At 38.7% G+C, this 26164-nt stretch overlaps 1 protein-coding gene across 7 annotated transcripts in view; it reads left to right on the top strand.

Annotated features, from left to right (window-relative positions):
- Positions 1-26164, top strand: part of kcnab2a (potassium voltage-gated channel subfamily A regulatory beta subunit 2a) — a 315221-nt gene that overhangs the window by 201442 nt on the left and 87615 nt on the right. The window contains exon 1 of one of the 7 annotated variants that reach the window (XM_063032968.1): positions 18637-18644. The exons of the other annotated variants lie outside the window; for them this stretch is intronic. The gene's annotated coding sequence lies outside the window, so the exon portion shown is untranslated. Of the gene's footprint in view, positions 1-18636; positions 18645-26164 lie in introns of those variants that run through there. 7 annotated transcript variants of the gene reach the window in all.

The raw sequence follows: 26164 nt of genomic DNA, 5'->3' as shown, positions 1-26164 counted from the left end.
TGTTGTGAAAAATACAACATCTTTCCCCAAAATTTACAGTTTTATTTGTTAAATAAGCAGATATATAATGCATTATATTCACGTTGTTATCCTTAGTGTAAGGCGTATTATAAGACAATAAGACATGGGAGCAAAATTAGGCCATTTGGCCCATTGAGTCTTCTCTGCCATTCAATTATGGCTCCTCAGCCCCACTCCCTGGCCTTCTCCCTTATAAGATATGCATTAAATACCTGAATTTAACAAACAGTATGAGGGATTTTTTCATGAGTTCCAACCCCTGAGTACGCAGTGGTGGCAGGGCTTTAAACTGTGGTCTTTCCCTGTAGTGTTTTTTTTTTGCATCATCTGCATCAAGTGTGAGTGCGTCCTTTAGCACAAAGTCCCGTTCCAAGGAATACCCTGGTTAGCAACATTCATCCATGGATAGCCCTTTGCATAGAAGACTAGTAAGTTTTGACCAAACCAGAGGTTCTCCTTGACCAAGTCAGTAATTCTTTGCACTACAGTTGGCATTGGTCTCAGACAGATACCAAGGATATACACTAATATCGTGTTAGTCAACTGTTTGGGATGAACTTTGCCAACACCCTTCTTAGCAAATGTACATTACAGAAAGAGAAGAACCGCTAACTCATCCCCAACACAGCCACCTCGAGGGCAGCATGTAGTGGTGATGAGACTCCAACTAAACATGAAGGATCTGAGAAGGAGCAAAATCTTGGTATTTATTTAAAAGTGAAATTGATGAGGCATTCTGGCAAATAACTTTAATAAATAGTTTGGGCAATCATAAGACAGAGTCCAACATCATCTTTTTGTAAATACAAATGACACATTTCACTGGATGTTTTAATGTACAAGTGATAAATAAACTTGAGTCTTGAATGTTGGGTATTAAATGCTTCCCTGACTGAATATTCTAGGGCTCTAGATGCATTAAGAATCTGATTTAATATCACTGGCATATGTGATATGAAATGTGCTGTTTTGTGGCGCAGTACAGTGCAAAAGCATAACATTACTATCAATTAAAAAAATAATAACTAGCGCAAAAACAAAAGAATCATGGGGTAATATTCATGTACTGTTTAGAAATCTGATAGTGGGAAAGAGGGGAAGAAACAGTTTCTGAATCACTGAATGCGGGTCTTTAGGCTCCTGTACCTCCTACCCAGTGGTGGTAACAAGAAGATGGTAAGGTGAAGGTCCTTAGAGATGGATGCTGCCTTCTTGAGGCACTGCCTCATGAAGACGTCTTCAATGGTTGTGCCTGCACTGGAAAGGTTATGTCTATCATTCTCTGAGGTCCTTTATGATCATTTGTATTGGAGCCTCCAAACCAGGCTGTGAAGTAACGAGTCAGAAATCTCTTCACCATGCTGTACACCTGTAGAAATTTGCTAATGTCCTTGGTGACATATCAGATCTCTTCAAACCTGAATGATGTAAAGCAGCTAGCATGCCGCCTTCATGACTGCCTCAATGTGTCTGAGCCTAGGATAGATCCTCCGAGATGTATGACCCCAGGAGCTTGATGCTGATCACCTAATCCACTGCTAGCCCCTCAATAAGGACTGGGGTATGTTCTGCAGCCTTCTCTTTCCTGAGCTCCATGATCAGTTCCTTGGTCTAGCTGACTTTGAGTGTGAGGTTGTTGTGACACCACTCAACCAGTTTATCTAACTCACTCCTGTACCCCACCCACCTCATCACCAGCTGAGATTCCTCCAACAATAGTGGTGTTATCAGCAAATTTATAGATGGTGTTTGAGCTGTGCTTAGTCACACTGTCATGAATATAGAGAGAGTAGAGCAGTGGGCTAAGCATGCATCCTTGAGGTTATCCTAAGTGGTGTGATATGTACTTTCTCAACTGATGAATTGGAGTAATTAACACTGATGATAACTGAATCATGGACTGTTTATTCATTTCAATAAATGCTGCCTGGCCTACTGAGTTCCTCCAGCATTTTTGTATGTTGCTTTGGATTTCCAGCATCTGCAGAATTTTATCTACTTCTGTATCTTGCCATGAAAACCCTGTGGACCCTATGGTCCATGAGGTCACGATGAGTCAGACTTGACTTAACAACTGAACAACAACAAATGATAATAAATGTTGTACCTAACTACAAGTCTTTGTTCAGTCCTTGGGTCCATTCCAGAACCATGTTTAAACAAAGTAATTCATAGATCCTTTAGAAGTTCTTGGCAAGGTTCAAAAAGATTATGGGGACAACCATGTTGTATCTTTTTTTGGCTGTTGGAATATCTGTTAAATTTTAGAAATATACAATGCATGAGTGTCAATTTACATGAAATTGGGAGAAGTTTTTAGATGCTGATGAGTTAATGATTTTGTTTACCAACAAGAGAAAATAAATATTCTTAGTGAGATTTTGGTTACAGTTTGGAATATCATTAAACGTGGGTTAAAAATACAAATATGGTACACACAACAGTGGCCTTATCCATTGGCCTTATCATATTGTTTGCTCTCAAAATTACCTCATTAAAATACAATCAGATAGTGGTTGCAGGCTTTATTGAGGCTACCTGCTGTAAAATGACAATGAATAATTCAACAGTTTTTAGGAAGTGTAGATATGATCAAAATATGATTGACAGGCCAATGAAAAGAATCTCATTTCCTAGTTATGCTTGGCTGAAGTGCAATCTCTTTAGTTGCCCCCTACAACTATGGTAGATTTGATCCTACAATGAATGACAGCTGGAAACTCTCATTAATCTTTCATGCATTACTGGAAAATGTTACAGTTTAACACAGAAATAAATAATGCAGAGTTTTCATTGTCAGAGATTGACAGCACACAATGCACAATTACCAGGGAAGGAAGTTCCCTGAGAAAAAAAGATTATGTTGGAGATGGAGAGCTGGAGTTAGTAAGCAGGTAATGGACTGGAGGGGCAATTTGAAGCCTGGTGAAATTGGCGATGGCAAATTAAACTTAATGCACTGAAGTATGGAGTAAGGTCTTCTGGGGAAGAATGAAAGGGGCAAACATATAGAAGGATATGGGAATAAGGTGTTTAAAAATCTCACAAGAATCTTTGAGTTTGTCTGTAAAAGTAAGGAAGCTGTGAGAGATCAGCAAATAGACTGATTTTCTGCAGAACACTCTGGGAAAGTTATTAAGACCTTGGAAGATAATTTTCTTACTGGTGCCAGGGATAAAGAACTTCAGTCATGTGATGGAACTAGAATAGTTGGAATTATTTCCTTCAGAGTTTAGAGCATGAGAGGTTAAGGGGGAGGCTGATTGGAATACTGTATTCAAAATTATGCAAGTTGTTGATAAAGTAGATTCTTCTAGGAGAATCAGAAACTGGCAGACTCAAATTTGGTAATTGTTATACATAGACTGCAGATAAATATTTATCACAATCTAGAATGCAGTATCTGGAAGGGTGATGGAAATGTATTCAGCTGTAGACTTTCCAATGAGAATTGAATAAATTCGTAAGGAATTGCAGGGTTTAGAGAAGGGGTAATGTAGTGGAACTAATAAGGTAGCTCTTTGGTAAGTGCCGGCACAGGAATAGTGGGCTGACCAGCCTGCTGTTTTGCCTTACAACTCTGAATGCAGTTTAACCTGGAGTTTCATACCAGCTATTTACAATAATATGGAGCCAATGCTGCCTCTGTATGAGAGAGGGCATTTGGTTGAAGAGATTGTTTTAAGAAAGCAGAAAGAGGGCTAAAGGAGGGAATAAAGATGGAAAACATGGAGGATTGATGTTGCAGATTAGATTGAAGTAGTGTGCATTAGATTTAACTAGCACTGTCAACTCAAGAGTACTGGGTTGATAGCACTAGGGGCAGCTCATGGTGTAGTGGCTAGCATAATGCTTTATAGCGCCAGCGATTGGTGTTCAATTCTCGCCACTGTCAGTTAGTAGTTTGTATGTTCTCCCCATGACTGTGTGGGGACTTATAGTTTCCTCCAATATTCCAAAGACATATGGCTTAGTGTTAGTAAGTTGTGGGCAAGCTATGTTGGTGCTGGAAGCATAATGACAATTGTGAGCTGCCCCTACTACATCTCGAACTTGGTCGTTGATGCAATGCATCTCACTGTATGTTTCAATTACATGTGATAAATAAAGCTTTCTTTCTTTTGGGCCGCTGTTAAAGATTATGAACAACATTGTAAACACTGGTAGGGTCTCGGCTCAACCATCGACTGTACTTTTTTCCATTGATGCTGCTTGGCCTGCTGAGTTCCTCCAGCATTTTGTGTGTGTCGTCACTGGATACTGTCTAATTTCTGTCAATGGGTATCACTCAAAACACTACATGCACTTATTTTCAGAGACTACCTAAATTAGCCCGTAGTTTATTGTACTTTGCAAAGAAACTCATGCGAAGTTCAATAACTGTTTGCTAGACTGCAACTTGAGCATTGTATCTGGATTTTGTTGTCAAAGTTCAAAAATTCAAACTAACTTTTATGCAAAGTTCTGTAACACTTTGTCAGGCTGCCTTGTATCTGCATTTTGTTGTCAATGCACAGATAATCGATGAAGTACAGAAACTGTTGAAAGTTATTGCAAACAACACTCAAATAAACCTTCTACAGGAACAATAAATGGAAGTTTGATTTAAACATTTAAAACTGAACCAGTCATATTGCAGGTGGGAGTGTTGATGGAATTATGGGGAGAATAAAGTGGGTTAGGGGCAATATTTGTGTAAAAATGGCTGTTTGATGATTGCTGCAGACTCGTGAGCTAATGGATCTGTTTCTGTATCTCTCTATGACCAATTAACCCATGGGCATTCCCCTTTTTACTATTTTCATACATCTTCAAAATGTTCTATTAGGTTCATAACTTGTTTGATAATATATTGTGCACTCATTGGGAATACCAAATTTTGACTTTTACTTGCTCATAGAGTTACAGAGAAGTACAGCACAAAAACAGGTCCTTTAGCCCATCTAGTCCATGCTGAAACCATTTAAACTGCCTATTCCCATCCACCTGCACTGGGACCATAGCCCTCCATACCCCTACTGTCCACATACCTCTTCAAACTTCTTTTAAACGTTTAAATCTAGCTTACATGCACCACTTGTGCTGACAGCTGATTCCATACTCCCACGACCCTCTGAGTGAAGAAGTTTCCCCTCATGTTCCCCTTAAACTCCTCACCTTTCACCCTTGACTCATGACCTCTGCTTGTCGTCCCACCTAACGTCAGTGGAAAAAGCCTGCTTACATTTACTCTATCTATACCCCTCATAATTTTGCATACCTCTATCAAATCTCCTCTCATCTACATTCTAAAGAATCAAGTCCTAACCTATTCAATCCTTCCTTATAACTCAGGTCCCCCAGACCCTGGCAACATCCTGGTAAATGTTCTCTGTACTCTTTCAATCTTATTTGCATCTTTTCTGTAGGTAGGTGGCCAAAACTGCACACAATACTTCAAATTAGGCTTCACCAATGTCTTATACAACTTTAACATAACGTCCCATGTACTCATTAACATGTACTCAATACATATTTGAGTATAACACTAAAATGTTCCATGGCATAATGTAGTTAACTGGTGTGAGCTGTTCTGAGTGTGTGATTAACAGGTTTGAGAGGAATAGTGGAACTGAAATGCACAGTGCCTCTCACATCAGTGCCACTAAGACAGCCAGTGCTCTGATCTGTGGACACGTCATAAAGGTGGACATCACTCATTTGAGATTGAGGTTGATGATGGGAGCTTTTCTCAGTTTACCTGAGGTTAAAATCTACTCTACTCTAGAGACTTGTTCAGAAGATAGTTGCTAGGTAAAGCTGAAGTTCACAGAATTAAGGGTAATTTATTGAAGTGTTTTTGAAGCTGTCTGAGCAATATGAGACAGAGCAGAGGGAACAAAAGATAGTGAAATTGACAAGGTTATGTACTTTTTCTAGCCTGAAGGACTCCAGACAAAACCTACTTGTTGGTAAAGGCTTACAAATGTACACAATAGAGATGCTTGGGCATTTTCGGTTCTGCTTGAAAGCCTGCTTGAGATATCACAGAGAATAGGAAATTAACTCAAACAAGCTAACTCTATGTATTTTATCTCGTGACTATGATGGAGCAGCATCCAAAAACAATATGTGGGTAGAAGCCACCCAATAATGACTTGCGTCTAACATGTCTCTGGACTCCAGTGTTTCTAGGGCAAGGGTTACCAACTGTTTTCATGTCACGGACCCCTACCATTGACGGAGGAGTCTGTAGACCCCAGGTTGGGAACCCCTCTTCTAGGGGCTTTGAGGTTCTAACAGCATTCCATTGAGCTACCCTTTGCTGGGGTTTGTCCATGAATCTACAGGTTACAGATTTGCTGTCCTCTTTTATGATGACAGCATTCATGATCCTACCACTGCTGCTCCAAGTACCCTCACAGTCATCATAATAATCTGCGGCACATAAGCAAGACATTTAGTCCAGTGGGTCCATATTGCCACATAAAGGCTGACCCTTACTTCCACCTCTCTCAGTATGTATACATTGTTGACCTACAAATAGTGGAGATAAAATAAAGCTCTGTTTGTTTCAATATTCTCCGTCCTTGGGTAGGCTGAATGTACCTGCTGGAAATGATGGGAAATCAAAATAAACATAGAACGTTTTGCCCAAAATGTAGATGGTCTATATTAGAAGGGTGATTAACCTTGAGAGGGAGGATGCCTTTGTCAGAATAGGCAAGGCAAGAGAACTGACCAAGGTGAGAAGGGTGGAGGTATGCAGGGAGGGAATGGAAATTTGAATGAAATAAATGTTTCATGTGTTGTATTCCTGAATTTCATGAAGGAGGTAGTCTGCCTCACACATTGTGCTAATCCAAAAAATCTGGTTTAAAATTTTAAAACAGAGATTTAAATTTGAAGTATGTAACTTAACAGTTTTAGAAATTAAAATCAGAGGCACAAGTCATCACATTGAGTGTACATCTGCAGTGCCATATTCTATCCAAATCCAAACTGGGCAGCAGAATACTGTTTAATGGCATAAGTTCTGTATTCAAAATCACTGAGATGCTTTGTATGTTCATCAGGAAGATGTGCTGAGAGGATGAGATAGTGAGAGGAGTATAGATTGCAGTATAGACATTTTGGTTGAGTGTTCATGTTTGTTTGAAATCTTTTATGTCAGAATTATGTTTGATTGCTGCGGTGATGTCATTCATATATTATTGTAAAGAAATTTCAGACAAAGGAATGCCTTCTAAATGGATTTCCAACTTTCCCACCCTTCAAGATGCTTTCCAGTCATTATCATAGAGAGGAAAATAATTGGTGATAATTGAGAAACATGTGAGAAGTGCTGGAATAAATTACGAATCACCTCAGTCAGGCTGAGGAAATCAAAATCAGGTTTAATATCACCAGCATATGTTGAGAAATTCATTAACTTTACAGCAGCAGTACAAATCAATACATGATAAGTATAGAGAAAAAATACTGAATTACAGTAAGTATATATGTCTATTAAATAGTTAAGTTAAAAATAAGTAGTGCAGAAAACAAATAAAGAAGTAGTGAGGTAGTGTTCATGGGTTCAATGTCCATTTAGAAATCGGATGGCAGAGGGGAAGAAGCTGTTCCCAAATCATTGAGTGTGTGCTTTCTGGCTTCTGTACCACCTTCTTGACAGTAACAATGAGAAGGCAGCAGGTCCTGGGTGGTGGGAGTCCTTAGTGATGGAGGTCGCCTTCCTAAGGCACTGCTTCTTGAAGATATCTTGGATACTACGGAGGCTAGCACCAACGATAGAGCTGACTAATTTTACAAGTTTCTGCAATTTACTTCAGTTTTGTGGAGTAGCCCCCCCAACCCCCATACCAGACTGTGATGCAGCCAGTTAGAATGCTCTCCATGGTACATTTGTAGAAGTTTTCGAGAAATTGTCTGAGATGTGGTGGTTCTCTGCAGTGGCTCAGATGAGAGCGAAGGCTTGAAAATAAACATGGCAAAGGCATTCTCTGTTGTTTCAGCCTTTGTTTCCTTTCAATTGAAAGGTATTTGGATTAATAATGTTGTGTAACTAATGTCTAAATACAGGGACATTGACATTGGTCCTTACAGAAGATTACAAAAGATTTTTTTGGAGTCACTGTTCAGAAAGAAAATCAGAGTCAGGTTTATTATCATTGTCTTATAAGATGTGAAATTTGTTGCTTTGTGGCAGCAGGTCAATACAAAATCATAAAATTACTATAAATTGCATAAATAAATAAATGGATAGATAGATTGCACAAAAAAAGAAATAATAAGGTATTGTTCATGGAGCATTCGCAATTCTGAAGAAGGAGAGCCAAGAGCTGTTCCTGGATCATTAAGTGTTGGTCTTCAGGTTCCTCTAGCTCCTCCCTGATGTAGTAATGAGAAGAGGGCATGTCCTGGATGTTGAGGGTCCGTAATGATGATGGTGGTATTTTTCCTGTGTCCTGAGAAGTCGCTTGTAGGTCGTCCAATGCTTAGAACCACAGAGAAGAACACAATCACTCCAGACTGGTAGATGGTAAATTTTGTACTTGGTCAGAGGTTTGGTCTTTTAATTCCCTTTAATTGACCAAAGGTTATGCTGGCACATGGAAGGCAATTGTGAATTTTTTTAAATCAAGGTCTGCCTTCACCAGGAGGTGCTCCCGTTCATTACAAGCGCACAAAGGATTTCTTCTGTCATAGTTGTTGAATGTAAAGCCCTTCCAATCATGTGCTTCATTGAAAAGAGTCACAAAAGATTACAGGTACTGGAATCAGGTGCAACAAACAAGAAGCTAAGTAGGTCATGCACATTCATTGGAAGGGAATGGACATTTTGGGTCAAGGCCCTTTCAGCCCAGAAACTTCAACTCTTCATTTCCCTCTACAGATGTTATCTTATATATTGAATTTCTCCAGCTTCATTGAAAGTGCTGATAATTGCTTTCATGCTTTCACTGTTCACATAGCCTTTGCCGGACAATGCCCTCTAAACCAGCCCGATGCTTTTTAGATTACACATCTTAATTACACTCATTACTTTTTGGAGCACAACTGCAACATTAACATAAATTGTACTGAATTACAAAGCCAATTTTGAGCTTGTCAATTTGGTTTCTGAAGTGAGGTGCTGTATAAGTGTGTCTTGCATATTTATTTGAGTTACTGTCATCTTCATGTCTGCTTGAACAAGTCTGGCCATTCTCCCCTCATCTCTCTCATTAAGAAGACGTTTTTGCCTGCAGAACTGCCGCTTGCTAGATGTTGTCTTGTTTTTCCAAAGCATTCTCTGTAAACACTAGAGACTATTGTGTGTGAAAATCCCAGAAGATCAGCAGTTTCTGAGGACCTCAAACCACCCCATCTGGAACCAACAATCATTCCACAGTCAAAGTCACTTGGATTATATTTCTTCCCCTTTCTGATGTTTGGTCTGAACAACAACTGAACCTCTTGATTATGTCTGCATGCTTTTATGCATTGAGTTGCTATCACATGACTGGCTGATTGGATAGTTGCATTAACAAGCAGTTGTACAGGTGTACTTAATAAAGTGGCTGATGATTTTTTTAAATAGCTTAAGATGAAATAATATTTCATCCCCTATATTATGGGCAATCTAGAAACAGCTTTAAACTGCATTTGAATAGGAAAAAATGAAAGCAAGTTTTCAGATGAAACAAAGTCAAACCGTATGCAGAGGACATTAGCTTTTCCAAAGCTATAGTGTAGAAACTTGAGCTGCCTTTTCAATTATTATGACAAGAGAACAATGGTGTACTATACAGACTGAAATGAAGACGGCATCTCACCACAGTAGAAAGGCTGTTCATAAAAATTAGAAACCTAGATATTGGTCTTGTATTACAAATGGCCTTTCTAACAAAGGGGAAATATTGTTTGGACTATTAAAGTGAGTTTTTTTTATGCTGGAGACATATTGAAATTATCATCTGCAGTTTTTACTATCCCTGCTCAGCACATTTCAGGCATCTAACTGATTAAAACAGGATATCCACTATCATCTTGGTATAGTAAAAGAGAAACGCTTTGTGCTGCATAATTTGGAATATGAAAAATGATATCTTTTGTGGGGGCATGAACTAGACAAATGTGGACAAAATTAGATACCATTTTGCTAAGTAATCAGGTCATTTAAAATTAACACCGCAAGATAAGGCTCTTCAGTGGGTTGACCTGTCCCCAGTTACCTGCTGCATCAAACACTATACTTTTTAAATTTATAAAAGAAAGTTCATTTTCATATGTGAGAAAATTAAATCCTAAAAAATATATTTTTCATGAACAGAGAACAAGAAAATATGATGAAAGATAAAGAAAAATCTGTAAGCAGTAGAAATTTTAAATTTATTAAGAAGGATTTTGCTGTTTTATTGCAGTTTGGACTGTGGTTGTCAAAATGTGACCGGCTGAGATATGGAAGTCTTTCTGATAGTACACACACAACCATCATATCAGTATTTACCCCATGCTACTTTTAATCCCCTATCCCCCACCTTCTCTGTATGTAGAGGTGCTGAGCGCCACACTGCCCAATTACATCCATTTGACCTTTAACATATCAACCCATACATCTTTGGAATGTAGCGGGAAACCAGATCACCTGAAGGAAACTCACACGGTTGCTGGGAGGACGTACAAACTTTTAACGGAGAGTGGCAGAATTGAACCCAAGTCATTGGCACTATAATAGTGTTACGCTAGCTGCCACTGTAGTATCCAGAACAGCACCCAAGCTGAGATCAGCGTATTAGGGATAGACCATAAATTGAATCTTTCTGGTCTAGATGGCTGAATTAGCTGCTGAATGATATTAATTCAATACAGTCCATTAAAAACTACTGTTGAAAATGGATTAAATAATCCTGATATTTGGATCAATAAACAGCATTTAATAAAGACCGCAATACAGAATCCATAAAGCATGACCAGTTAATTCAGGATTAAACTTAACTGTTGTTTTCTGGGAGCAATCTGAAATGGTCCTTTGTTTTCAACAGAAACAAAGAAATCCACATTTGTTCACAATCAAAAAGCAATTTGCCACTGCGTCCATCATTAAGTAGGTTTTGCTTTTCCAAACTGTCGATGTTCATTTCATTCATTAGAATCCCTGTTTGATGCCATATTATTTGCTCCAAGTTTGCCATCAGAATACTGTGGCTTATTTACATGGACAGCCGAAGTGGGCAATAGAGCCTGGCTTCCCAATCCAAGTCTGACAATACTGTACTGTCTATGTTGGATTCAGGTTGGGATGGATATTGAAAAGGAATTAAGTCCTTGGGTGCATATTTATTAGTCTAGCTCAACTCTTTATAAATAAATGTATTATGGTTTAGTTCTGTGGGAAGGGATAGGAAGACAAACTGCCTGCTTAGAAGAGGATACTTCAAGTTGCAAGAAGTGATTCCTGTTTCTCAATATATTGCTTCAGTGCCTACCCATTCTGATCTAATTTGTTGGCTTCAGAGTGGATTAGTTTAGGCATAATTAGATCTTTCATGGTTGGTCAGTTTGCTCAGCTTGGATTGGGTTTTAATTCTATAACTGAGCAGACCTCTCAAAATATAAGGGATGGGCTCCTCTGTCATAAAGTGCCTAAATTCGAACTGCAAGTGAAATTTAACATTCACATTGAAAGCTACTTTTATAACCCTTGTGTGAAGAGTTAAATTGTGTTAATCCTGTGGTGTTAAGTTACACCTTCCTTTGAACTAAAACTGGAGGAAATAAAGTTATGCAAATTTACTAAGTCATTGATTTTATTTTAATTCCTGGTTTATGGATACTGGTAATATACCTGGGTGTTTAGAACCAACAACGCTGTGCAATTTTGACTTTTCCAAAGAGGCATTTCAAGGAAGTTGCCACACTGTTTTCCCAAGCTGAAACACGTAAATTTAAATCGTATGTTCCCCTGTTTGGTTAACATGTTTTAGTTTTGTTAAGGTGTTCATTCTCATTCATATGAATAAGCTTCGATTATTTATTCATTTCCATAGATGCCGAGTTTCTCCAGTATCTTCTGTGTTTTGCTCTGGGCTTCTAGTATCTACAGAATCTCTTGTGTTTATTCTCAAAAAGATCTTTCCTCCACTAACTCTGACATTGTGTAAGAATGTGGTAGTTTACAGGTTGGAAGGAAAAATTTACACAAAGAAAGATGCTTTGGTTCGGAAGAGTTTGATACTCTTCAGGGTGTCAGTATCAAACTTGATTGGAGCTGGGACGCACCAATGTGCTTTGGCTCTCTGATGATGAGCAAATTTCATCTCAGTTAGCATTGCTTTGAAGATTTTTGAGGAGCCACAGAAAATTAGTTACTGTAATTTATCTTTTATTTCTGGTCAAGGTGGCAGCGAGCTGCCGAGTGAGAACTGTTGAGATAATGGCTCAGACTTGGTTGTTTATTTGGGTCCATAGGAATGTTTTGGGGGCAGCATGGGGAGATAGGGGACATGTTAGGGTTTAGAGAGAGGGCTAAGAGGGAGATAGAGGTCAGGGGGCAGTAAATAAAGAGTCAGGAGCAAGAGCCGGTGGTCGGAGTCCAACCAGAGAGCTCTGCTGCCAAATACCAGTGATCCCTGTTGGCAGATGACGGGATGGAAGACATTGAGGACAAAAACCAACAATTCCACTGGTCATGACTAAAGTTAGTGACCCCTCCCCTCACCAAGTTGGCAAGTCCTGGGCTAGACATCCAGAGATCATTAAAGTCTGGAGGTTGAAGCCGGTGATCAAAAACCAGGGATCAATGAGTCCAGAGGTCGAAACCTAAAGGTCGAAGTCCAACGTTGCCGAACCCAGAGATCAAGGCCTGAAGTTCAAAGCCCTTGGCTCCGTGTGTCTGGATGTCAGAAGTCTGTGAGTCCGGGCCAGGGACTGGATATTGGAGTCCCAATGTCTTAAGAGTTCAGGGCCAAGGACTAGTTGTCAGATTCATGGAGATGGCTTGTCCTGGTGTTGGTCACCTGCCTATGTGTATGGGAGGGTGGGAAAAGGGTTTGTTTTGATGTTGTTATTGTTGCTTGTGTTATTCTAATGAACATAGTGGGCACGCTATGCTGGCCTCAAAATGTGTGGCGATGCATTAGGGTTAGGGTTGGCTGCCCCAGCGCATCCTTGGATTGTGTAGTTGTTAATGCAGATAAGGTTTTGATGTGCACATGATGAATAAATAAATCTGTTAAAGAGGCTGAGAGCTTCATTTAGTAGCTTCATTCATTTAGGGGTTTCAAGGTTCAGGTCAAGATATTGAGGTGGAAGATGGCTTTTTGAGAGGATTGGGGACTCGTTTAATTGATGGGTTGAAGGATATTGGTGGTACAGAAACCCAGAGAACATCCATGGAGAATGGGTGGGAAGAGTCTGGTTGAATGAAGAGGGAAAAAAAACATGTTAAAGGAAAGTGGATATGTAAGTTGTCAGAAAATCATACAGCATTGTACCAGATCTGTCACCTACTTAATCATGACAACCATCAAGCTGTCATTTATGAAAATGCTGCACTAATCCCTTTTCCCTCTATGTCCCATTAACTCCTCCCGGATCCTACCATTTACCTATGTAGTGGGGTAATTTGCAGTGGCAAACTAATCTACCAACCCATCCATCTTTGGATGTGGGAAGAGAATGGAGCCACCTACACCATCATAGGGAGAACGCACAAAATGAGAGGCTGGAATTGAACTAGGGTCACTAGACTGTGAGGCAGCAGCTCTACTGGCTAATCTGTTGTCAGATTCTGGGACACAAATCGGAAGAGTCGCACACCATGTCTTTGTATATCCTATTCTTAACGAGTTTTTTCGTGCAAGTGTGTCATGAACGTCACCTTGGTGTCTGGATAGCCTTATAAATAAGCATAACCTATTGAACAAATTTAACATTCCCAACCAGCTGTGAAGTGTTAATTTACTGAATTTAGTGAAATATGTAACAAGCCAAGCTCACTGATTTTATATTTTACCAGTTTTGGGTGCCTTTCAAGTGGGAAGATTACTGTTGGTGGGTCCCACAAAATAACATAGATTATTAAGTAGGAAATATTATTGTCGGTAGGTCCCACAAAATGAGTAACACACATAAAAATGCTGAAGGAACACAGCTGGTTAGGCTGCTTGACCTGCTGAGTTCCTCCAGCATTTTGTGTGTGTTACTCTGGATTCCCAGCATCTGCAGAATCTTGCGTTTATGATTTCCCACAAAATGATATGTTATTAAGTACACGTTGCAGTTTTAGTCATTTAGTAATGTGTGAGTCATGTTGCTAAACAATTTGAAAAATAATGTTGGCTTAACAGATATACTAAATAAGATTACTCGTTTGACATCCAGTAATATTGTGAATCAGTTTTGAAAAATAAATAATGAATATGGTTTTCCAATGAATGCTTTGTAAGTTTTATGTTACTTGTTCAATGAAAGTTGTAAGTTACATTTATTATTGAGTGTAGACCCGTTGTATCTCATGCGTGATGTTGCCCTTTTAAACAGTGCTTTGTATGAAGCTGATAATCTCAGATAGCGACTGGTGATGTATTGAGCCCCTTACTCACTTAGCCCCCCCACATGACTTCTCTTCCCCACCCCCCCACCCCCGGCAAACCAATTTTTTATTTTATTCATGACTTGTATACTACTTCCTAGATGTAGTTCAGTGAGCCCTTAATTGTTTTTATACACACTGTAATGCTCCTGAGCCTCAGTACTGACTGAGGAAAGCTTTACCTTTGCTGTGATACATCTGTGCAGTATGGTTAGCACTCTCAAAATATACTAGTTTTCTTTGTTGAATATGCCGCAGACTTTAGGAGTCTCCATAGGTCTTTCTGATCAGTAATTCCTTATTTAGCATCAGTAGACTACGGACTGTGACTTTCCTGAATGACTTTGAAAATGAAGATCAACAAGAAATAATTATCTGCATATGGCAATGTCCAGATGCTGAAGTCTCATTTTCTTCTGATTTGAAAGAATTGTGTCTCCAGTTTGTTCCCTTACAGCACTGTAAGGGGAGGGAGAAAGAACGTCGCTGACACTTGAGATTCTTCTGGTACAGGAAAAAATAAATGAAGCCCTTTGGAGATTCAGCAGTTATATTCATCTAGGTGGGATACATTATCATGAAGAAGGAGCAGGTGTATCAAGAAGAAGGAAAAATGCTGCAGTTTTCATTATCGACGATTGATATTTCTATTTTCTTTGGTTAAAAGATTAGAGCTGGATTTTGAAGACTTCATTCAATTGCTGCAGGATTATTCATTTTATCTCGAGAGATTCATCTGCTCACACGTTCCACACTGAGAGGACATTCTCTGATCATCCTTTTTGTAGTTTGTAATTCTGCAATTAAGAAATACAGAACAATTATGCAGGTGTCATTTATGTGCTCCGATCACAATCTGAAGAACAGAGGCACAGATGAGAGACTCAGTCGGCATAACGCAAGTAGCCCAAGCCTAGGAAGTAAGAGCAAGTTCAGAACAGTGGCAATGGTTGCCCGAAGTTTAGGACAGCTGTCGGTACAAAACATGGCATCTTCAAGTGACTTAACCTCCAATTACCCAGGGATGAAGTTTAGGTATGGAAACAATATCTTCTGCACATTATGTTTCTGTAAGATGGGGGTGCTTCCACAGACCTGCTTTGCAGTCATTTTTGCCTAAATGTGTTTTGTATTTTTCAGAATTATTGTTTTTAACCAATTTATTCCTAGAAAATATTCAGCGTCATCTATAGTTACAAGCGTCCTGTAAACGTTTTTCTACTTCCTAATTTAAAACAGAAATAATGTTTTTTAAATATTCATCCTGAAATTTGAAACTATGAAGAGAGAGACACGTTGTTTCTTTTGTTTGTTTCCTTTTAAGTATAATATTTGTTTTCAGTAATTTAATAATATAACTTAACTTCTTAAATTCATCCTTCAGCCAGACAAATAGCCCCTGTTGTGTGCAGGCTAACTCTGAGTGGCTCTTCTGTGTATGTGGTAAGATGGTGGGGGCTGGGTGCTTTAATTGTTTAATGAAATATAGGGCATGGTTTTAATTCCAGAAACAATTATTTAATTTGGGTCATAGCATAGTGAATTTTTTTTATGTAAATGTTTTAATAAATTAGGTTTCTAATTGGTTCTCTAATTATTCTAAAGAAGCTGCATTCCTACATTATAACAATTTTTTGTGTGTTACTATTTATAATTGAAGCTTCTAGGCCTCAAAGATACATGGATGGCAAAATATTAAAAAGGCACAAATATTGTGGGTAAATGCCAGCATTTCTTCCTCTAAGTGCCACAAAGTTCCAGATTTCTTCATGTGGGAGCACAATTGTGCAAGCTGTCCCATTCTTTCCTGGCCCTCAAAGCTGTGACAGCTCCTTGGCACTTGAGCTAAGGATTCTCTCCTGGAAACCTGGTGCCTTATAGAAAGGTGATTAAAAAGGATTTGGGATATCATGCGATAAGTCACACCCCCCCACACACAGCGTCTGAGTTGTTATTGTAGTTTTGTTTTAAATTAAGCTGTACCACATACATTGTAAATATCTATTTTGCATGGACTAGGGAAGCACCACAACCTCAAACAATGACACTAAAGTTCTATTCTAGTTACAGTATTTATGAAGTTGGTCCAGATGAGTTGCTGGTTATTAATGGTCGGCTACAATAATACTACTAAATTTCAAGACAATATAATTTGATACTCTTTTGACAGAAATGGTCAGTCATTAATGTTAGAGATCGGAGTTATGAGGAAAGTTGGGGAATCATGGTTGTTTGTATAGATGGGTGGGGGAGTAGTTAATTCAACTTTGACGGGGTCATATTGTGGCGGCAGGTTACCAGTCACATGTTGACTGATCACTGTGCCTATTAAATTTGCTTCAGAATGTTTATCCAGGTTATTTTAATGGAAAATTTATCTCTGACATTAGTACTCTTAAACTTGTGTTACAAAAATAAAGAAAAAAATCAAAGGGTAGGACAAGAACATACAGGTTGTAATCGTTAAAATGTAACTGTAGGATTCACATTGGGAAATATGTACCCGAACTTCAGATGGGGTGGTAAAAGTAAAACCTTTGAATATTTAGAAAGTTTTAAGCATTGCATTTGTAAAACTTCAAGGTTTTTGTAAATGCACAGTTGAAATGGTCCGAGCTACATTCTTCATCGTTAAATATAATCTTAAAATTAAAATTAAATTTAAAATTAAATCTTCAGTCTTAATAATCTGTTACATTTATTTATTTTACAGCCCTTTTATGATTACTTCCTTGCAGAAAATCTATCCCGTCTGCTGTGCTTCTTATGTACATTATATGTGTTTGCAAGGATTTTGAGATTCTCTTACGAAATATGGAATGGTTGAATGTGATCTGCACATGACTGAAACCCTGCAAACACTGCAACCATTCTCCAGTTTTGGGGAATAGGTGCCACTGATAACTGATCTCTAGGAGCTAGAGTAGCAATTGGAGTCAGCTAAAGGGAAGAAAACATCAGCTACATTTTGACTTTTTATTAATAGCCAGTGTGTCCTCTGAGGATAAGTATCACATGAATGTTCAAAATCAAGAATCTCACACAAAGCACTATCAATTTGCTGAGTTTATGGAAAGTTGCTGATCATCTATTGAAACTCTTGTTAACAGATGGGGAAAAAATAGGAGATAGCTGGATCAGAGAGGAAAGAACCCCGAAGTTAAAAGGATGTCCCTCACTCAAAATCTAATTTTCATTTAGGAATTGATTTTTCCTAATAATTTTGCATCATCATAATCAAACACAATGCAGAATTAAATAGTTTTTGTGCGGTATAGATAGAACTCTGAGAAAAACAAGTCAACTTTCTTAAAAAAATTATTTTGCATGAAGGTTTCAAGACTATAAAAATGTGTAGCCTAAAATTATTTCATGGATACTGTTGACCTGTGGATCCAACAAGTGTTTTCATTGTACTTTCAACCTGACTTACCTTGTATATTTTCAGCAGCTGACCTATACATAGCTGAAATGGGTGGGAAAAGACATCCAAACAGAATTAGGCCGTTCAGCCCATCGAGTCTGCTCTACCATTGGCCACTACAGCTTAGACACCTACTTTAAAAAATTTTCCTATCGTATTATAGAATTTGAAAATTGGTGTCAGTCCACAGTATACATGTTTTTCTTTATTTAGAAACCCCAAAACAATTCATATAATTTCAGAATTATGCAATTTAACATCTGGAATTAGATTATGTAATATGTAAAGTACTTTCTTTAAAAAGGTTTCTGTGTGTAGCTTACAATAGCTTTAGTTGAGTCATTGGAATTGTTAATTGGAACTGGTTAAGTTAATATACTACTATGTTCTTCTGCTGGTGAGTTGGATTGTGCCACTTGGTTCTCAGTATTTATCCAGGCAGAGAAGAATATTCTACAGGCGTCTGCAAGGATAGTTTTACTGTCTTCATTCAAACACAGAACAATTTATTGGGCTGAATTATTTCACACAGTGTTTCAAATCACCTTGATCAAGTCATTTCGATGCAACCTCATTGAAATCCATTGTAGTTCGAAGAAACTACTGGAATTTAGTACTCGGCGTTGGGGATAAGGCAGTGAGGTGGGTAATAGTGAAGTTTCCTGTTTGTAGTTACTGAATGAGAAGTATAGAATGGAAGCTCAATCCCTACCCAATGCACACTGCATAATTTAATTCTGTAATGTTTTCAAGATCCTGAAAGTTTTGTGTTGAGTTTATAGCTTAATTATAAATGGGAAATCTGTCACGTCAGTGTTTTAAAAGGAATGAAATACAAGACTGCAGGAATTCAATATTAATCTTTGAATTTGGGTATATTTGATACTCTGCATAAAATATTGTTGTGTTTATTTCATGGAGAGACATTTAGTTTTTAATTACTGTATTGCAGGGGTGTTGTGCATGCAGTATGACAAATACAATTGCTTGTCTTCAACTGCATTTCCATATGTGTAATTGATATTGAAGTGTAACAGGACTTTTCTCCCTAACTGTTTTGTGGTTATTCAAAGCAGAGTAGCAAATTAGGAAATATAAATGTATTTTAGGATAGTTCGTATAATCCCAAAACCACTAGAATTTGAAGAGTACTGGCAAACTTTGTATTTATAAGTTAGCAAAACAATTTCATTTTGTAAGGTCAGGAAGTGAATGATTGTTAATGGATTGTATTCATTGGGTGTGGAATTGATAACCCATTTAAAGAATTGTAATCTAATTACTTTAGTAAATGCAATTGAGTGTCATCCAGAATTTAATTGTTGTTTGATCAGGAAGTTCAACAAATTATAAAATGCTCAGTGGTTTCGGTTCCAAGGCAGAAATGCTCACCGCTTACTGCAATTGACTTTCTTATTAAAGTTACTTCCCAGTATTTTCAAACTATGATGATTAAGTGGCTGCATGAACTGTTTTATTTTATTTAATATTACTGATATATAACATTCTTTCAATAAGCAGTTTTCTAAGATTGAAATCCAGTGTTTAAATCTGAGTTTTAAACTTTATCTTGATAAATTTGTAATTGTGTCATTGCAACATTGAGGGGGTTGAAATAGCTGCACTCGTGAAACTGAAACGATGGAATGACAAAAGTTTTCATTATAAATATGTACATTGGAATTTATAATTGCAGTATAAAAATGACAACTTTGATTTTTAAATTAAACACGTTGCATCTACAATCCTTCCTCTAATCTTAAACTGTATTTTAACCCTGTGCTTCTGAATACTTATTGAGTCTGATAGAATTACATATTCAGTTCAAGAAAGACAAATTTAGCTGAGAAATATTTGAATAATGCTAATTGTGCTGGTATAAAAATTGAATTGAGATTGCTTGATAAAGTAAATTATGTGGGATTAATGAGCCTGCAATCTATTGAGGAATAAAACCGCCTTTCTGAGGCCAAGGAAGCCAAACAGAGCAGTAATCCTGAGAATGGGAAATTTTAGGAGCAAGCAATAAATGATGGGGAAAAATTGCTAGAGGATAAAATATGTAAATAAATGGACAGCAAGTATCTTAAAAAGTAATTTCTACAACTAAATAAGAAGAAAGAAAGTGGCAAAATAATTCTGGATCTATGAGGCAGAGGCAAATGATACGTGGATTACGGAAGTGGCTGAAGTATTAAACAAGTATTTTGTGTCCCTTCACGGTAGATTACACAATAAACAAGTAATATTTGGGAACCAAGGATGTAATGATAGGGAATAAGTTAAAATATTAATGAAGAGTACATAGTGAAGATATTAAGAGAACTTAAAAGTCAACAAGTTTGCAGTACTTGCTACTGAAAATTTGAGGGCATTTGGATGTGGCTGCAGAACTAATGAATAGAACACTCCCTGGACCTGGGGTTTGCAACATTTTTTTATGCCATGGACTCCTAACATTAACTGAGGAGTCCGTGGACGCCAGGTTGGGAACCCCTGCTGTAGCCCCAGGAACAGGTAAAAACTAACAGTACTGGTAAGAAAGGGTAGAGAATATGTGGAACAAAGAACCAGTGAGCCCAATATCTGTTTTCAGAAAATGTTGGAATTTATTATTAAATATGTGGTGAAGGGCACTTAACAAATCATTTGACCATTGAGAGGAAATAATGGTTTTCTGAGAAAGAAATTGAGCTTGACAAATCTGATTAACTTTTTTGAGGATATAACTAGCTGAATGGTACCAATGAATTTATCTGGATGTCACTTAAAAGATTTGTTCATAAAGTAAAGCATTGTGGGGTTGAAGGTAATATATTGACACAGAGGGAAACCAGTTGTAGGATAAAAACAGTGAAAATAATTGGATGATTTTTCGTTTAGCAGGCTTTTACGAGTGGGGTCAGCGTTGAGCCCTGGGTATTATTGGAAAAGTAAGCTGCAAAGTCCATATAGGCAGATTGCTAAGAGGTTTGGAAAGCTGAAGTGACCAGATAAGGAGATGAACGGATAAATATAATGTGGGAAAGAAAGATGTTTAATGTTAAAAAACCTGTAAATGGTAGTAGACAGTGTATCTTGTACCAGTTCATGAAACACAGGAAATTAATTTACAGATGAACAAGAACTTGGAAAGCACATGGTGTAATGTATCCCTATATCTCCTGTATAGGGATAAGGAAGCATTGTTGAAGTTAGACACGATCTTGTTGGTCTTATCCAATAAAGGATAAGACCAACTTGGATGTGTTGTAGTATAGGTTCACTGGACTGATTTTGGGGATGAGAGTACTGTCATTTGAAGAGCATTTTGAATAATATTGCCCAGTTTTTACTGGAGTTAAACCAATAAGATAAAAGAGAAGAGATTTACCTATTGGAACAATTCTTGAATGGGATTGAGAGGATAGACACTGAGACATTGTTTCATCTGGCTACATAGGTGCTTTAGAACTAAGAATTATAGTCTCAAAATAAATAGTTATTTTGGACTGGTCTACACTTTGGTAAAGGGCTGTAGAGTTTTGGAATTCTCTACCCAAGTGGACAGTGGATGCGTAGCAGTTAAGTATATTTAAGACAAATTTTGGATTTTGAACCCCTTCATCTGTACTGAAAGATAGAAGGAAGATAGCCGGTATAAAAAGGTGAAGGGGGAAGGATGATGGAGCAAGAGCCAGAACAATATCCATATAGAATTATTTTTAACTGATTCATAATTTGGAATCTGGGCTTTATTTCCCATCCCTAACTGCCAATATTTATAGTCCATCCCTCATTGCCCTTGAAAAGGAGGTGCTCATAAATACAAGATATTCTACAGATGCTGGAAATCCAGAGCAACACACACAAGATGCTGGAGGAACTCAGCAGGTCAGGCAGCATATAGGAAATGAATAAACAGTCGACATTTCAGGCCGAGACTCTTCTTTGGGACTGGAAAGGAAGGGGAAAGATGCCAGAATAAGAAGGTTGTGAGGAGGGGAAGGAGGACGTTAGAAGGTGATAGTTGAAGCCCGGTGGTTGGGGGAGGGGAGATTAAGAAGCTGGGAAGTGATAGGTGGAAAATAAAGAATCTGGTAGGAGAGGAGAGTGGACCGTGGGAGAAAAGGAAGGAGGAGGGGTACCAGGGGAAGGTGATAAGCAGGTGAGGAGAAGACGTAAGAGGTCAGAATGGAGAATTGAAGAAGAGAGAAATTGGAGCTGTCGTACTGCTGGTGGTGATCACATGGTGCTGTTGACGAGACATCTCAGGGTTTAAATCCAGCAAAGAATCAGCATTACGTTTCCAAATCAGGATAGCATATGACTTGGAAAGGAAACTACAGATGGTACTACAGTCCTCCTTGATGGTAAAAATTGCAGGCACTCCCAGTGAAGCCAAGGAAATAACTGTGGTGTAATTTGTCTATAGTACAGACAGCAGCTAACATCTTGAGTAGTTGTGGTACCAGTTAAACTGATTACTAGTCCTTTGTTGCTTTTGAGAGTTGTTGGTGCTGCCCTCACACAGACAAATGAAGTATTCCATCATACTCCTGACTTGTGTCCTGTAGATGCCAGCAAGGATATGGGTGTGGGGAAATAACACATTCCTTGTAGGATCTTCAGTCTCTAACCTACCCTTATAGTAACAATAATTGGGTGAAGGTCCAATTGATATTTTAATTATCATTATCCACAGATAGTGGAGGTAGATAATAATGCAATTGGAAGTGAAGGGTAGGTGATTAGATGCTCCTTTGCTGGAAGTTATCTTTACCTGGCACTTAAATAGTGTGTATGTTACTTCCTGCTTATCAGCCCCTGCTTAAGTGTTGTCTGAGTCTCGCTGCATGCAGGCATGGGCTGCCTTATTTGCTGAGGACAGAAAGTGGAATTGATCATTGCGCAGTCATCAGTTGGACATCTGCACTTCTGAGTTTATGATGGAAGTTTGGTCAATGATGAGGTGGCTGAAATGTTGTGCTCAAGAGATAGTCTTGAGCAACTCCTATATTGATGTCCTAGTGCTGAGATAATTGACCTCCAACTGCCTCAATCATTTACCTTTATGCTAGGACATTAACTCTCATCTCGTCTCTGGAGTTCAACTTTAGTTCTTGTTTGGATCAAGTCTGTGATGAGTTTTGGAGCCATATGGTCCTGGCAAAATCCAGTCTAGACATATATGAATCAATCAACAGGTTATTAATTATGTAAGGAGGAGGAGAAGATGGCGGCGCGACGCAGCTTGCGCGGCCACTCCAGTGAATGATATCTGTAATCTGTCAAGTAGGGTGCCATGCACAATCCTGATTTGATGGAGACAGACGTGAGAGAACGAAGGAACATCTGGAGAAACTTCTGAAATGCCTTTTTCGCTGCCGCTGTTATTGTGTGATCCAGAATCTCCGGAAGGGAAGGCCCCGAGTCCTCGGCTTCTCTTGTTGCTCGGCGGCCGGAGTGGGGTCAAAGCGCTCGGCAGAGATGGTGCTCGGTGCTTGGTGTCCGAGGGCTGGTTGGAGGCTCGAAGTTTTCGGACGGACTCGGAGTCGGCTGTGGTTGGGTGCTTCCAATGCATCGACAGTTGTCGGTGCCTAGGGGTTTATGGCAGAAAGAGCTTCTCCCTCCTGCCGCCTGCTATCGGGGACTATCGGGAGTCAATCGGAACTTTGAGACTTTTTTTTACCGTGCCCATGGTCTGCTCTTTATCAAATTATGGTATTGCTTTGCACTGCTGTAACTATATGTTATAATTGTGTGGTCTTGTCAGTGTTAGTCTTTGGTTTGTCCTGTTTTTTTGTGATATCACTCTGGAGGAACATTGTGTCATTTCTTAATGCATGCATGCATTTCTAAATGACAATAAACGAGGACTGAGTGTCGTGTTAATCTAGTTAAAGGGTAAATTCTGTTTGAAGTTGGTGACATTATAGATAAATTTACTGATGCTTGGGAGCAAATAAGTGGGGCAGTAATTGGATTTGTCCTGCCTGATTTTTGTGAAAAAAATGGTTTATGTACTGAAAGTAACTTGCAAAGTGAGCATTAGGAATGTGTAAGGAATAGTCAAATTATTAGAAACACTAAAAATTGCTTGCTGAAATTGTGTAATTCTTGCATGCAATTGATCAGGTATTGCATTGTGATGTATTATGCAGTCAGCATCCTGTTCTCACAATGGTCAGTTCCCTGAATCCACATTATACTAGGTTAAAATGCCATTGAGTAACTCCATTCCTAACCTCATTTGCCTTCACTTTGTTTTGTCAGACAGCCTGAACTCGTGTAATTAGAAATTACATCATCTCTGTCTCTTAGCTTTGAGCAAATGCCTACTAAAATCATGATTCCTAAATGCATCCACAGGTCTGCTTTTAAATACATCAAAATAGTTTACAGGCTGTGTATCAGGGCTCCAGAAGCTTAATGGATTTGTTGGTTAATGCTGATCTTGTAACTAGTATCATATTTCAAACATGAAGTATTATTACAATAGAAACAAAATTGCAAAGATGGCATGATACCTAGTTTGATTAATTTCCAAGACTCCCTCGTTGCCAGTGGCTTTTGTGTTATTCAGCTCAAGCCTTGCGTTTTCATTGTAAACTTGGACTATAGATCACATTTCCTGAGGTCAATGAACACTTTCACACTGTCATAAGCTTGCCAGAGGGTTTTGTGAGACCAAAAGTCAGTGTGATTTAGATCAACCGCACATCTTTAATCACTGATTCTCTTGGTTTGTTTATTCCAACAGCTTCGTACATCCTTTTCTCGTGAATCAGATTTGTTTCTGACTATCCGTTAATACAGTTTTGTTGCTCTGCCTTGCATTAGTTTGACTTCTGGCAAGATTTGTAATGACCATTTTCTGTGCTTCTGGTAAACTATATTGAAAATCTGTAATCTTAGCTTCTCACTTGTAGTCTATAAATAAAATCTTAGTATCACAGTTATGAAATGTTCTAATACCCAACATAATACATAATTGCATACATTTTGACACATGATTACAGCCAAACAAAACAGCATGCCTCCGGGACTATGATACAAAGCACAGTACTAACAATCACACACAGCAGGCAGCATACACACATCTAGCACATATAGTTACGATAGCAGAAAAACATAGTCACAAGATGATTGGTGGCGCATAGGATGTTGTCCTGGAGCTATGTTTCTGTAAGAACAAGCACACAGCAGCGCCTCATCATTTGCCAATACTGCCTCAGACGAACGTGATCCAGCTCGTCTTCCACCAAGTGAACACCAAGAGATCAGCGCCACTGGGAGGGGCCAGCCCCCAACCAATATGGACTCCGGCACAGCCACATTGTCTCTGATCTCTCCCACACTGCCTCCGGCGTCTCCTCCCCTGGGCGGCTACAACAGCCAACACCACACCACGAGGGTCTGGTCAGTGCAACAACCAAGGCCATGCAGCTCCCCTGCCATTCGGTTCACATTATTCTGTACCAGTGTCTAACAGGATCTTGTGATCACAAAAAAAACCATTCAAGACAATCATTTAACACACATCAAAGTTACTGGTGAACGCAGCAGGCCAAGCAGCATCTGTAGGAAGAGGTGCAGTCGACGTTTCAGGCCGAGACTTTGATGTGTGTTGCTTGAATTTCCAGCATCTGCAGAATTCCTGTTGTTTGCGTTTAAAGACAATCATTTGCACTGTTTGTTGGACTGTGTGCTGCCTCTGACGCCTTCTTCCTTGGATGTCCCAGGTAATATTGTATATTAGTTTTATAAGGATTAGGGAGAGGTAATGAAATCTGAGGAAATGTGGCTCTGTCTACACTCTGGTGTCATTATCCCACCTTCACAGTACATCCAGATGTTCACTCCAGAATCCATCTTATACTCTCTGGTACCATCAACAAGGTGTGTGGTGCAACAACAACGGTAATCTTTCCAAAAGCTCCATCAATGCTTATTCTCAATGGTGTCTTTAAATTATGAAGCAACACACTTCGCTACACATGATTACGGCAAGGATTTGATGTTGAGCCTCATGAGATAAACTACAGATGACTTACAGATAAACTACAGATGAAGGCTTAATCAATCTTTAAGGAAACTCTTAGCTACGAAGATGGTGAAGAGAGCTACGAAGAGAGCTTAATTGGGAGAATTCTGGAGCTAGAGAATAGGCTGCATAAGAT

This window comes from Mobula hypostoma, chromosome 25, assembly GCF_963921235.1.
Source record: "Mobula hypostoma chromosome 25, sMobHyp1.1, whole genome shotgun sequence".
Lineage (NCBI taxonomy): Eukaryota > Metazoa > Chordata > Chondrichthyes > Myliobatiformes > Myliobatidae > Mobula > Mobula hypostoma.
This window is presented reverse-complemented; position numbering and strand designations above follow the sequence as displayed.